Source organism: Myotis yumanensis, unplaced genomic scaffold, assembly GCF_028538775.1.
Source record: "Myotis yumanensis isolate MYYU_CA2020_CCGP unplaced genomic scaffold, mMyoYum1.0.hap1 SCAF_3, whole genome shotgun sequence".
NCBI classification, from domain to species: Eukaryota; Metazoa; Chordata; class Mammalia; order Chiroptera; family Vespertilionidae; genus Myotis; species Myotis yumanensis.
The window spans coordinates 181,003,230-181,017,336 of NW_027223754.1; the positions used below are offsets into that span (position 1 = coordinate 181,003,230).

Genomic DNA, 14,107 nt, shown 5'->3' on the forward strand with positions numbered 1-14,107 from the left:
CAGACCAACATTTGAAAATCCTGTTCTAATCTGTGGCTGACTGACTGTCTTGGGGTGGCCTCAGAAAAGTTTGGAGATAAGTGTGTTCCTGTTGTGGTGAAGAGGTTCGTAGGATGGAAAAGGCATTCTCTTTTGATTCCTAAAGAGAAAGAAAAAAGTGGTCTTCTTGCAAAGTGAACTAAAACTTACTTGTTTACTAATCCATTCTTAAAATCTTGAAACTGTGTTTCTAAAACTTCAAGTTATACATTTATTTGTGAAAGTTCTTAGAAACAGCAGTGGTTTTTACCTTCTTTAAAAACCAAATTATTACAAATCTAAATAATATTTTTAAATTTATAAATAAAGCTTCATGTAGTCACAGACAAATGAAATATAATATGCAGGAAGGAGTAGTGAGTAATGGATTTTATGCTAATAGAAGTGGAACAAGTCACAAATGAATACTGCATATATAAAACTTCTATAATTTTACTAGTGAAACTACCAGTGTAAGTAAAAGTAAAAGACAAGCCACAAACTGGCCTACTTCTAATAAATATGAAAAACATTACATGTAAATAACTGTTATATTACAAGAAAGACACTAACATAATTTTAAAAATAAGACATAAGAACAAATGATTACTGAGGTATTTAATTGAATATAAAAAGCTAAACAAAAGAAATGCAAAGTTACTATCCATCTAGTAAAAAGTTACTATCACTTACTATCTAACTAGTAAAAAGTGTTTTGGAATGACAGTGCTGGAACCAGAATATGGGGAGATGGGTGCTTTCAATAATGTTGGAAAAAGGTTATACATATTTGCTCAACTTTCCAGGAAGTGATTTAGCCATCTCTGAAGAGCCTTAAATGTTTCGAAAGCATTCTATGCAACATTTCCACTCTGTTCCTTTGAAAAACATTTGATTGCAAGTAATCTGAAATAGTTATAAAACGATAGAACTCGATATATCTTTGATGAGAAGTCTGTGTAGGCAGTTCAGAGCGGTTGGATGGCTCCGCGGTCCTCAGGGGCCCAGATACTGCATCTTTTACTCTGAACATGTAGCTTTACCTAATGTCTTGGAATACCTAGTATTGGCATACCCGCCTTCATATTCATACTCCATTTACAGCGAGGGAATATTTCTAGGAGAAGATCATGCTTTCTCCCTTTAAGGATGTCTTCTGAAAGATTCCACATTCCTTCCACTTCCATTCCCTTGGCCAGAACAGAATCACATGGCCGTGCCATACTGCCAGGGAGGCTGGAAAATGTAGTTTTTGTCTTGCAACATAAATGTGGAGTGGTTATTAAGTGGAATAATAAGAGAACAGATATTAGGGCCTAAGTAACAGTATCTGGCAATTTCACTTCCAAGAAACTTAACTTAATGAAATAATTAAAGGTGATGCCATTTAGTATGTAATATGTTAATTTTCATATATTTATAATGGGAATAATTTGAGGTTGATTAAACTGCCCAACAGTGATTAGATAAATTTGAGCACTTTCATGTTATAGGATATTATACAGTTCTGATGAAGAATTTTGTATAAGTATTTTTAAAAATATCCTCTTACTTTAGAATAGCGGTTTTCAACATTTTCATTGGATGGCACACGTAAACTAATTACCAAAATTTTGCAGCGCATATCAAAAAATATATTTCTTGCAGTTCTGATAAAAAAATAGGTATACTTTTGATTCATTTGTACCAGATAGCTATTGTTGTGTTGGCTGCTGTCATTTTTTTTATTTGACAATCTAAACAATGAGGTATTGCATGTCTTAACAATTCTTATGGCACACCAGCTAAAAAAACACTGCTTTAGAATATTAAAGGAGTGAGAAATAAGTTAAAGCTAAGTAAAAAATCACAATTAGGTAGCAATCTGTGAGAAATTTTTTGCAGACATTAGAGTGAGAGTATTTTACCCCTGAAACTAAGCTGACTTTAATCTTTGTAACTTGTAAGAGAAACATAACGTTGAGGAGCATAGGTGTTGGAGGCGCACTGTCTATTGTTGGCTATATTCCTTAAGCACTGATTCCTCATGTGTATGACCTAAATAATAAAGGAATACACCGTATCGTGCAAATAAGTTATCATGTAAACACTAATGTCTACAAAAGAGATTTTAAAGCCCCAAAAGGTCCTGAAGATAATCAATTTATAAATTATTAAAGTTTAAATTTAATAGGAAGATAGAATAATTTTAAATCTAAATTCCCCTAATAACATAAACTTAAAAATTATTAAGGAAACAGATCTACAATAACAGTGATAGTATTACACTTCTCTCAGCAACAGATGGAATAAATGGACAGAGAAAGTTAGTACGGATGTAGAGTTGAAAGACAAGATTAAGAAATGACCTGATAGACATATATACAATCTTGCATACATTTACAAAATTCACTTTATTTTGAAGAACACATGGAACAGTTATAAACATTGATGGTAAACTGTCATATATTAGTTCTCAGCCAGTTCAAAGATTTGGAATCATAATTAAATTAAGCTTCAAATAAATAACAAACATATAGCTAGAAAAAGTTTCAAAATTAAAAAGAAATCACAATAGAAACTATAAATATTTTAGACTAAACAAAAGTGAACACTCTATGTGTATCAATTGTATAGTGCCTGTAAGATGTATTTACTGGGAAAATTATGCCTTAAATAAATGTATTAGAAAAAAAGAGTAAAATTATTAGTCCAAGAATTAATTTCAAAAAGACCAACAAAATAAACTTAAAAGTAGCAGAAGGAAGAAAGTGAAGTAAGAGCCAACTTAATGAAGTGAAAGAGAGGACAAAGAAAGTGAAAAATCGATTGCTGCCAATGATGAATGAGTTTTCCAAAGCTCTGATGAGATTGAGCAAGGGAGCAAATGGCAAGGGGCAAATAACTATTCTCAGGGATGACAAAGGCAACATCACAACAGCCAATGTAGTAAAGCAAAGTAAAGAAATAAAGTTAATAGGAATGAGAACCAACCAACCAGTTGTCATTATTGGCAAATGATATGAGTTAGTAAGAGAATTTAGTAAAGTTGATGCATATACTGAAATCAACTCTATTTCTATATATCAGTATCAATTTTGATCTAGTATACAGTAATAAGAGATGTGCAGTACCTCTATGGGAAAAATTGTGAAACTATTAAGAAATATTTTCAGGGTTGGATTAAATGATGAGGTAAACCATGTTTATATACTGAAAGATTCAATAGTGTAGAGATGTCCCTTACTCCCAAATTGATTTGTAAGTACAATGTAATCACAATCAAAATGCCAACGGGTTGTTTTGTGTTTGTTTCTTTGTTATTTGTTTGGATAGTTGTGTGTGTGTGTGTGTGTGTGTGTGTGTGTGTGTGTGTGTTGTGACAAGTTGATTCTGAAATGCAAAAGGCAAAGAATAGTCAAGATAAAAAAAGAAAGACTGGGTGGGAGTACTTGCCCTGCTAATATTATATAGCTCTCATAATTCAGTAAGTGTGGTATTACTGCAGGGGTAGGTAAGTAGAAAAATGAGAAAGAACAGAGAGCTCAGAAACCTCTTGGACATGTGGACATTTTATTTATAATAAAGGTGGTACTTAAAAGCAGTAGAGAAATAACAGACTTTTAAATGCATGATACTGGGAAATGTGATTGTAATGGAAAAAAAATGAAATTGGATCTCAACCTCATACTACACACACACACACACACACACACACACACAAATTAATCAAAAACTAAGTGTAAGAGGCAAAACAATAAGAAAATCTCCTATAAGAGATTATCCCTTATTCTCATACAAGAGAATCTAAGACAATAATTTTATGACCTGGAGTAGGAAAAAAAGCACATATACTACATTATTTTTAGTAGACTATTTTTCAGAGCAGTTGTTGGTTCACAACACCATTAGCAAAAGGTACAAAGATTCCCCATATACTACCTCTCCCCTCCCCCCAACACACATGTCCTCCCCCATTATCACCTCCCCACCCTAGTGATGCATTTTTTAACAATTCATGATTGACACATCATATCAGCCAATGTTTATCATTTGTATTAGGGGCTACATTATTGTTTTTTGTTTGTAAGATACACCATAACAAGAGTGAAAAGACAGGACACAGAGTGGTAGAAAAAATTTGCAAAACATCATTGACACAGGTGGTATTCAGAATAGATTTTTTAAAACTAAGAACCAATGTCAAACTTCACATAATCCAATAGAAAAATAAGCAAAACAACAAATCCTAATGTCCGATAATGTGTCCAACTGCCCAAACATATAAAAAAGTGTGTAGTCTCACTATTAGTCAAGGAAATAGAAATTAACTCATAATGCGATCCCACCACGAATGCTTCAGAGGGGGAAACAAAAATGGCTGGCAGGTCAAAGCATTGACAAGGGTGCAGAGCAGCATCATCGTTCACAGAGCACTTGCTGGGATCTAAAAGGGAACAATCACTTTCTGATACAGGACCTAGTAAAGTTGAGATGTATACCACTGCTTAAGCATAGCAACAGTAGATAAGTATCCTGTAGAAATATGTGCATTTGCGTATCAGGAGACATGGTCAAGAATATTCACAGGAGAAACATTTGTATTTGCCAGACATTGGAGACAATTCATTTGCCACTGAGCAGAGGGAAAATGTAGAATAGTCATTCAATAAAATATGAAGTGATGGAAATGGTCACCTTGTAGTGATCTAATTAATATTAAGTGGGAGCAAATCAAAGACATAAGGATATATACAGGATGATTTCAGGCCAATAATTATATTGTTCAGAAATGCATTGTAGATGGTAAAACTATAAAGAAATGTCAGAAAATACTACTAAATGAGCCATGGATGCTGATCTCTGGAAATGAAGAAAGAAGCTGAACTGAGGGAGGGAGATTTGGATCAGAGCACTTCTCACCCAAGGGAGAGTGTCAGTGATGTCCTGTGTGGTGGTTACATGGGTACATGCTTTCTAACCATTTGTTAAACTGCATATGTTGTATACATGTATTTCATAATTGATAAGTGTTAAAATAAAACAGCAAATAGTTATGACAAGTTTTATTTCTTTAGTGGTGCATTATATGAGGGAGATACAAAGTTGCAAACAGTATAACTTAAGTTGATACATCTTTCAAATTTAGGAAGAATAATTTAAGATGCTTATTAAGAATTTCCCACATTGGAAATGAAGAATAATAGGATATTAAAATAATATGCATTTATTTTTCCAGTATTCTTTTTCTTTAAAGAAATTTAATATAGGATATCAAGTATTGCCAAAATGTTTTAGAAATATAAAATTATGAATATTTTGTTTTCGTACAAATTGAAATACATTATGTAAAAACATCCTCTACATATAACAACAGTATGCACAAAAAGGCTGAGTTGAATATCAGGTTTTATATTGCATTGAACAAAAGTAACACGCAAAATATAAGTACCTCACATAGGTATTGTAAATCTAAGATTTTGCAGAGGTAAATTGAGAATATTGGTTACTTACACCATTGGTGGTAGTTATTTTTGTTTTGCTTATCTCCTTCTGTTTTAACATTCTTTTAAAATGTCACTGCATTTATAGTTATTTGCTTTAACCATTAGCCAGTTAATAATTTGTCATCCTAAGTGGTTGTTTTTTTATACACACCTTTTGGTCACCTTTCTCTTTTACTTGCAAATAAGCAAGCTCTTTGCTTTAACTGTTCATCAAATCCAATCCCCCCCTTTTTTTCCTTCAGTCACCCTAATCTAGAAAGTAAAACTCTTTATTGCTTGGAAAAAGAAAAAATAATCCCAATATATTGTAAATTGTCAAGTGAGTTCTTTATAATTAAAGATTACTCTGCAATATACAATTTTTAAGGCATTTATCTCGACAGGGTTCACTGGCCTTTGAGAATGAGCCACTTTGTTGACAAATCTGTCATCTAAATTGTGCAACATTAACGAGAACTCTGAGCAGCACACTCTTACATTTTAATGTGGGTGGCAGTTGAAGGGGGTGGGGGAACACACACCATCAAAACAAAATACTGAACATGATTGAAGTTGATTTAAAAAAGGTCTGCCACCTGTGGATAAAAATGTGCATTACTCCAAACACATAATAATTAACAAGACTTGAAAGGCTATGGCAAAATCCAATGACCCTCTGAAATCAAAACCCTGGTTATCAAGAAGAAAAAAAAACACACAACAAGCAAATAAAACGAGGCAGAAAAAAAGAAGGTGCTGATTTACACAGTTATACAGATACAGGGCTTGTGATGCCCATGTTCTATACCTTCATCCACAGTTCTTAGCAACATATGGTAGAACTGATTCCTCAAAGTGCGGTCTTTGATTTGAATCACTGTTTCCTCATTAATAACTCATTATGTGATTCTATATTTCCTGAACAGTATAAAATTCTATACCTCATTTTTTCATAACCCCTTATAAATCATGGCAGACCATCTTTTATTGCTACGCTCAACCTCTTGAACAGACGCCTTTTTAGAAATACTTTCAGCTTAGTTTTCTCAAGCTAATAAAACATTATAGGCAAAAACACCATGAAAAGCACGCTAACAGAATATTTAAATCTAAAAGCATTATACTCTTACAGTTTTTCTTAACTCAAAATTATTTGTTTAAAGGCCTGATCGTGCTTGTCTTCATGCTCTACCTGCAAATATTGATATCCATCGGAATAGTTTAACATAAAGTTAGAAGCTTATTTTTCTGGGTGTTTCGAGTGTATGTACATATGCCCCAGGGGAATTTCATTAGCACAATTTGAATTGCAGAGTTCATTTTGAAATGTAACATAAGTAAGATAATGCAATTAACTAGAGATGCTCCATTGTACTGGTCTTGGAACCAGATTTTGCTACTTGAGTAGCCAATGCTAATCCACTTGAAGCAGCTCTAAAACACAAGCATGGCAGAAAATAATGGTCTATGTAGAATTCCTTTGACTTTCAGCTTCCTGATTGATAAGGAATAATGAGTGAGAATCATTCAAAAGTTACAGGAAAATTAGAATTGTATTATTTTATGCAAGTCAGCTGATCATATGCATCTTAATAATTTAATAACAACTGCTTGAATATTGTTTTGTTATTCAGCAATTATAATTAGGAGGATTTTTCCTTCCAAATAAAATTATGCATGAACTGCTGACCAGAAGTCTTTAAAATAATGTATATGAGCAAGCAATGGCTTAATTTTGCATCTTTCTTTAGAATACTAAGTAACAAAGAAGCAGTTCTAACAATAATAATTTAATTTGAGAAAAAACCTTGAATGCAAAGTGTCTCCATAAAACTTTTTGCATAATTAGGTTATACATATTCTCAATGGAAGAAGTCTTGCCCATGGTCACATTCAGTAAATGAAGAATACATTTTGCATAAATTGGTGAAGTTCAACTGCTGAGATTCATTATAAAATGTAATAAATATTTACTAATTTTAAAAGTAATTGTGGACTGTGATATTTATTTTCTTATATGATATTTGTATCTACGAATATGTTAGTAGAGAATTTTTTTAAAAAACTCATATTTTATAAAAACAATTTGCTGTATAATACTGTGTAATATGGCATGACATACTATACCATAATATAATATAACATAATGTAATGTAATATAAACATGATGTTAGACCTGTAATTAGGGAATTTCATTCCCTCTTAACATGGGAAAGCTTTTTAATGCAAGTGTAATTTTAGGCATTTTAAATCTGTGTGAATGAATTGGTTATAGAACAATTTTCTAAATATTTAGAAATAAGTTAAATCTCTTATACTATTGCCGATGTAAATTCTAGAAAGGTTAAAGGTTTAAATTCTTAATAAAAGAATCCATAAGGGTATTAAGAGATAGTGTTGGTGAATATTTATATAAGTTGGGGGTAGGGTTGAAAGTTATTTTTAAGCATTATATCAGAGGCAAATCGCAAAAGAAAATTCTTGCTAGGTTTGATCACATAAATGAGAAAGCTTCTTTGTGTCTTAAAGGATGGCAGGCAAACAAAGGAGGAACGGAGAAATACATTTGTAATATATTAGGTTTAACTATATAAATTGCCATTTTTGTTAAAACTGTCAGACTATTGGCAATTTCATATGTTCATGTATGTACTGAAATGTAATTTAAACTGCTTAAAATTAACAGAAAAGTAGAGAAATAATTTGAATATTCAATTAATAGGAGGAAACCAAGTGAGGAACAAATATAAAATATCTATTTTATTTTTGTAAGAATTCAATAAATGCACATAAATTATGAGATCCTAGTTCATTTAGCAAGTTGACAAAAATGTAGATGCCACAATAACCAAAGAGATTGCATTGAGATGAGGCTTCTCATTGACTGTGGCCAGTGCTATCACATGTATTACTGAACCAGAGTAGAGTTTATTTTATACAATACACCCTAAAATCTGTTTTAATGTTAATCTTGTGCTTTTTGGAAATTACCTAATGTTTTACATATAGGGTGTCCACCAAAAATGTATACACACACTTTGCATAATAAAGGCATTGTTTATTAAAATACATTTCATTTTCAAAACTGAGCTATCAGCTGTTAAAGTGTGTATACAGCCCTAGCCAGTTTGGCTCAGTGGATAGAGCATTGGCCTGCAGACTCAAGGGTCCCAGGTTTGATTCCGGTCAAGGGCATGTACCTTGGTTGCGGGCACATCCCCAGTAGGGAGGGTGCAGGAGGCAGCTGATCGATGTTTCTCTCTCATCGATGTTTCTAGCTCTCTATCCCTCTCCCTTCCTCTCTGTAAAAAATGAATAAAATATATTTTAAAAAAATAAAGTGTGTATACATTTTTTGGGACTCCCTATATGTGTTTATAGTAACACAAAATTGAAACAACCTATATACAAAAAAAATGTGCCCTGGGTTAAAAACAATTGTGGTTTTTATGAGTATGGAATATTAATTTCATTTAAAAATGATGTTTTAATGGCCAGGGAAACCAGAACTTTGTAAACATTCAAGAAGCACATGTATAGCACACACAGTTGTGTATCATGCATGGAACGAAAGTATTGGTAGAATATATACAAAATGCTAAAAGACTATATCTACACTGCAGGATTTTGGCTAATTAAAATTTCTTTTTTGCCTTTTTATTGCATGTATTACATACCTTTCTTTAATGAACATATATTACTTTCATTTTAAGGAAGAATACACATTAAGTATTAAATTTTAAACATCAGTGTAGTAATCCATATATTAAGGAGCTTTCCCCCTATATTTTCTTCTAGGAGTTTTTTGGTTTCAGCTCTTATGTTTGTCTTTAATCCACTTTGAGTTAGTTTTTGTGAGTGGTGTACAAACGGGTCCATTTTAATTCTTCTTCATGTAGTTATCCAATTTTCCCAGCACTGCTTATTGAAGAGACTACCCTTTATGCATTTAATATTGTTGGCTCCTTTGTCAAGTTTTAATTGACTATATAAGTAAGTGTTTATTTATAGACTTTCAATTCTGTTCCATTGATATTTGTGTTCATTTTTATGCCAAATACCTCATTGTTTTGATTATTATAGCTTTGAAGTATTGGTTGAAATCAGGAAGTATGATAACTTCAACTTTGTTCTTCTTTCTCAGGATTTTTTTGGCTATTTGTGGTCTTTTGTGGTTCCATATTAATTTTAGATTTTTTTTTCTGTGAGAAATGCCCTTGGAATTTTGATAGGGAATGCCTTAGTAATCCATACATAGTTTTCTAATGATAGCATTATCTATGTACATAGAGTGCTATATGAATATACCTAAATTCTTTGTTGTTATTTTTAATTAGACAAAATATTTGGGGAAATTTTAACATATTTAACTAAAGTTTATATGGCTAGGATAATATGCTGTAACAGTTCCACTAAGTTTATCCAGAATCCCCTGGTTGAGTTGGGTTCGTACTGCTTCTGAGGTGATCAGTCTCAGGTAGTTCTTCCTGTCATGATAACATTTGCCTTCATTTGAAATCCACTTGTTCAATGCCCCAGAAATAAGATTTTTAGAGTACTTTGAAAATAAATTCTAGATCCTGTATAGTGGGCATTAGATAATCATCCCTTATTTATATACTCACCTTTTGAAAACCATAATTAAATTCTGCTATTCTAGTATTTCTTAGTCACTTTTTAAAATTATGTAATTATCTCCATTGTTGTAAGCATAACTCATATCCATGCATTCACAGATGTGTCTACTGTTGGATATTTTAAAAGTTCTGCTGTATCCCCCCCCTCTTTTTCTCACTTTTATAACCAAGCACCTCAACTAATAGTGATTATTCTAATAAAATGATCCAGGGGATGAAGAACTTTATTAAAATAAAGTTAAATATACTTCACAGATTATTCAAATGAATTTATCTTTTTAGATTTAAAGAAACTCTTCTACAAAATGAACTTTATATTCTTTTATTGCCCAACTAACTTCATGTGGATACTTAAATAAGTGAATTGGATCTATTTTTAAACTTTATCTGTAGTGATATTAAAAAGCATAAACCAATATTTGAACTTTAGGAATAGGAATAATTTTTTAACAGTAAGTAATGTGTTTGTAAAGGAAATTTGTACATCAAGACTAGAGATTTTAGAAAGGAGTGACACAGAAACTTAATAGAACTCAAGATATTGATAGGTCCTTAAAGAACAAATAAATATTGAAGTATCTATCCAATGCCTTTGAAATACAGAAGAGTGTGGTGAATTAAACAGAAAAGGAAGGTCAACTTAACTTTAGCCTTTGCATTTATTAGCAAACCATTGCATTTATCCTCTCATATCTCCCTTTTGTTTTAAGATTATCGTTACTTAAAATAAAATAAAAAACTACTAATTTCAGAGTACCCAAATTATATTAAAAAGTCGGCCTCAAGATTATCTGTGAGGCAGAAATCATTTGACAATTATTTCTGGTATAAAAACTTTTTGAATAACATCATTTGCCCAGAGCTGTTTTCCAACCTAATAACTCTTGGAATTATGACCTAAAGTTTTGGAAGGATTAGGCTGTATAACTATGAGGAAGTACAAGTATGCATGAATGTAACTAGAGTGAGATCTGCTTTAAAATGTCTTTCAGGAAGATCTAGTCTAGTTTGGAGCAGTCACCCTGAGCAAGCAGAAATGCTACCTATGTAAATATTTCTCAGCCAACTTGTCTTAGCTCAACGCATATGAGTACTTGCACAGTGGTATCTAAGACGCTCATTAACTAGGCTCTAATCTCTTTTCTTGATTTTAACCATTTGCTTTAGTGCTCCTTGAACAAAATAACTCAAAACTGACAAACAAAAGGTTCAACACTTTCTATGTTTGTCTTCTTTTTAGTAATTTCTTGATGAGACATTTTGGAGACGTGTATGTGTGCTCATCCAGGCCATTGATAGCAACCCCATTTGGGGTGTGCCCACTACCTATCTGCTCCCGTGTTTTGTCAGAGTTGTGTCTAGAGTCAGATGAAAAGGAAGGAAGTAGGAGGCATCTCTGCATAGCAGAGTTGCACCATCAACATGCCAATCATGATGCTGGTTGTTGCAGAAGAAACAACAATAAATTAAATGGGATCCTTGGCCTCAAAATTGTTCAGAAGTCCTGGGGTCTAAGATGGGGTGAGGGTAGCAAAAGTACATCAGCCCCTCTGGTGAAAGCAGAATGAAAAGGCTAATAGACTCTTAGTCCTTTGCATCCAGCTGTTGACTTTGCTAGGCACGCCAGTTGGGTTCAACTTGCCATGAGTTTAATCATATGCATTTTATTTAATGTTTGACCATATAGAATACATGAACTCCACTTCTTTGAGGGACAAAACCCTCAAATTTGTTGCCACACAACATCTAGGAGATACCCAATAATGACAAATAATACTAAGGGAACCTGGTTTGAGGGATATGCAATTCTTTTGAGATATTCTGAAACCCATTTCTGAACTAAGCCAGAGATGCATAAAGGTGTGTCCCTGAATGCCTGGTAATGACCCCAAGTAAGATGCTTTTAAGATCTGAGCTTTAGTGTGGTGTTATTGGCCCTAAGGACTGCTGTAAGGAAGAGCCCCATAAAACTCATTATGCCTACCAAGAATTGTGTTGCAGAAGCATCATTGTAACCCACACAATGCACTACATGAGACCACTTGGGAGAATTTCTGACTCCCCTAGTTATGCTGCCCCTGAGTAGCTGGTCTATTGATGCCTGTCAATTGCCCCTTTTGTATTCACTACTAAAATGCTTAATGAAAAATTTAGTCTCTGTAGCCAAAGGTATAATATTTGTGTAATATGTTTACCATAATTATACCCTTCTTTTTGCTTTTATTTCCACGAACTCGTATACTTTTAATTGATGTTCTCAGTTATATTTCATGTATCAGGGAAGGAAATACTTCACGGGCAGCGGAAGGAAGAGGGGAAGTCTGGGGAGTAGCAGTGGGAATTTAAAAAGGCATAGCTAAGACAATTATATTTGAGTTGGGCCTTGAATGTGTAAATGAGGAGAGAATTGAGACGGCAATGAGCAAAGGTACCAAGACTGAAAAATCGGGTAGTTCAGTTTGGCTCAGCAATATTTAGGCCTGGGTAGGGGGCAAAACAGTCTGTAAATTTTAGGTCCTAAGAAGCTTATGCATAATCTTGTCTAATTTGATAGTTACATGGCATTGATATATTTTCACCCATAGGGAAATGTTGATATTTAGCAAGCTTACACAGGAGGGAATTAAATGAGTATGCTTGAATTTGTTCTACAGTCTTGTTCTAGAGCATATGGTGTTAATAGAGTTTACACTATATCACAAACCAAAATGGGGGAAAATAACTACCTAAATTTTATTTTTCCTCAAAGACTAAAACTATAGATTCCTTATAAAAATATGGTCAATGAGACAGTGGAAATAAAAGCAAAAGGAGGAGTATAATTATGGTAAATGTATTCCATAAATATTATACCTTTTGCTACAGAGACTAAATTTGGCACTAACCATTTCAGTCGTAAATGACAAAAGGGGCAATTGCTAGATTGACTGTTATCAGTTAGAACTCCTGCATTTTAGAATGAGAAGGGAGCTAACAGGCATGTGTTCCAACTTGCCATTTATTGCAGAAAACCTCTTTACAACATTATGATAGAGAATGTCCCCTTCTTTGTTATCAGTGGGGAGCTCTCCCTGTCCCCACATGTTGCTGATGAAAGTGGGCTTCTTGCAATGTCATGAGAAAAGGAATTTTCTCAGACTTGCGTGGAGAACGAGTGATATTTATTTATGTGGAATTAAACCCCTGAGTTTCCAAGGTCCCATCTCTCTCCATCCCTCCAAGGAAAAAGTTCCATTTGTCTTCAGCAGGGCTAGGATTAAAGCCAGTGTCCAGAGTTTCCACCTCATATTTGCACAGTCCAGTCCAGCATCAGGCTAGCTTAGCCTGTGTTCCGAACTGCAGCTCATTACATGTAGGATCCACATGGCCATGGACCGTGTGGCTTCTCGTCTGTGATTATGTATTCCAAAATTTTCATAGGCTTGCGGTGGCCCCACCCCCTCTAGCCAATGATCTTTGTTTCCAGGTTTGATTGACAGGCAAGTACCTTCCTGAGGTTACTTTGACTTCACTGCACATGTGCCCATCTTCCCCATTGTTGGACCCCTTCCCCCAGTGATCTGCAGGGAATGGACTGGTGATTCCCTGGGGAGTGCAAAGCTGTAGCCTCCTGGTTAAGCCATCCAGACGCCCATGCTCACAACATCCAGCCTTCCCTTTGATTCTTCCTTTCTACCACCAATATAAATAGCTAGCTAATTACAATGGTAATGTTATCATAAATACTTATTAAAATAAAAATTTACTTTTTCCCAAGGAAGTTCATTCCACTTTGGAACAGCTCTGTTAGAAAAATATACCACCCTAAGTCACCCCTCTTCCTCTTTACTATAAATTTTATACCAACTAGCCATACATTAAAATGTATTGATTACCAATATGTACATTGTAATGTTAATAACAGCTAACATTTATTGAATACTTGTTACATTCTGGCAGTTTATCTAAATGGTTTGCATGGATTAACTCTTACCGTCATTCACAATG

At 33.6% G+C, this 14,107-nt stretch overlaps 1 protein-coding gene across 3 annotated transcripts in view; it reads left to right on the forward strand.

Annotated features, from left to right (window-relative positions):
• SOX5 (SRY-box transcription factor 5) overlaps nucleotides 1–14,107 on the forward strand; it is a 972,837-nt gene that overhangs the window by 257,871 nt on the left and 700,859 nt on the right. The gene's annotated exons all lie outside the window — the stretch shown is intronic.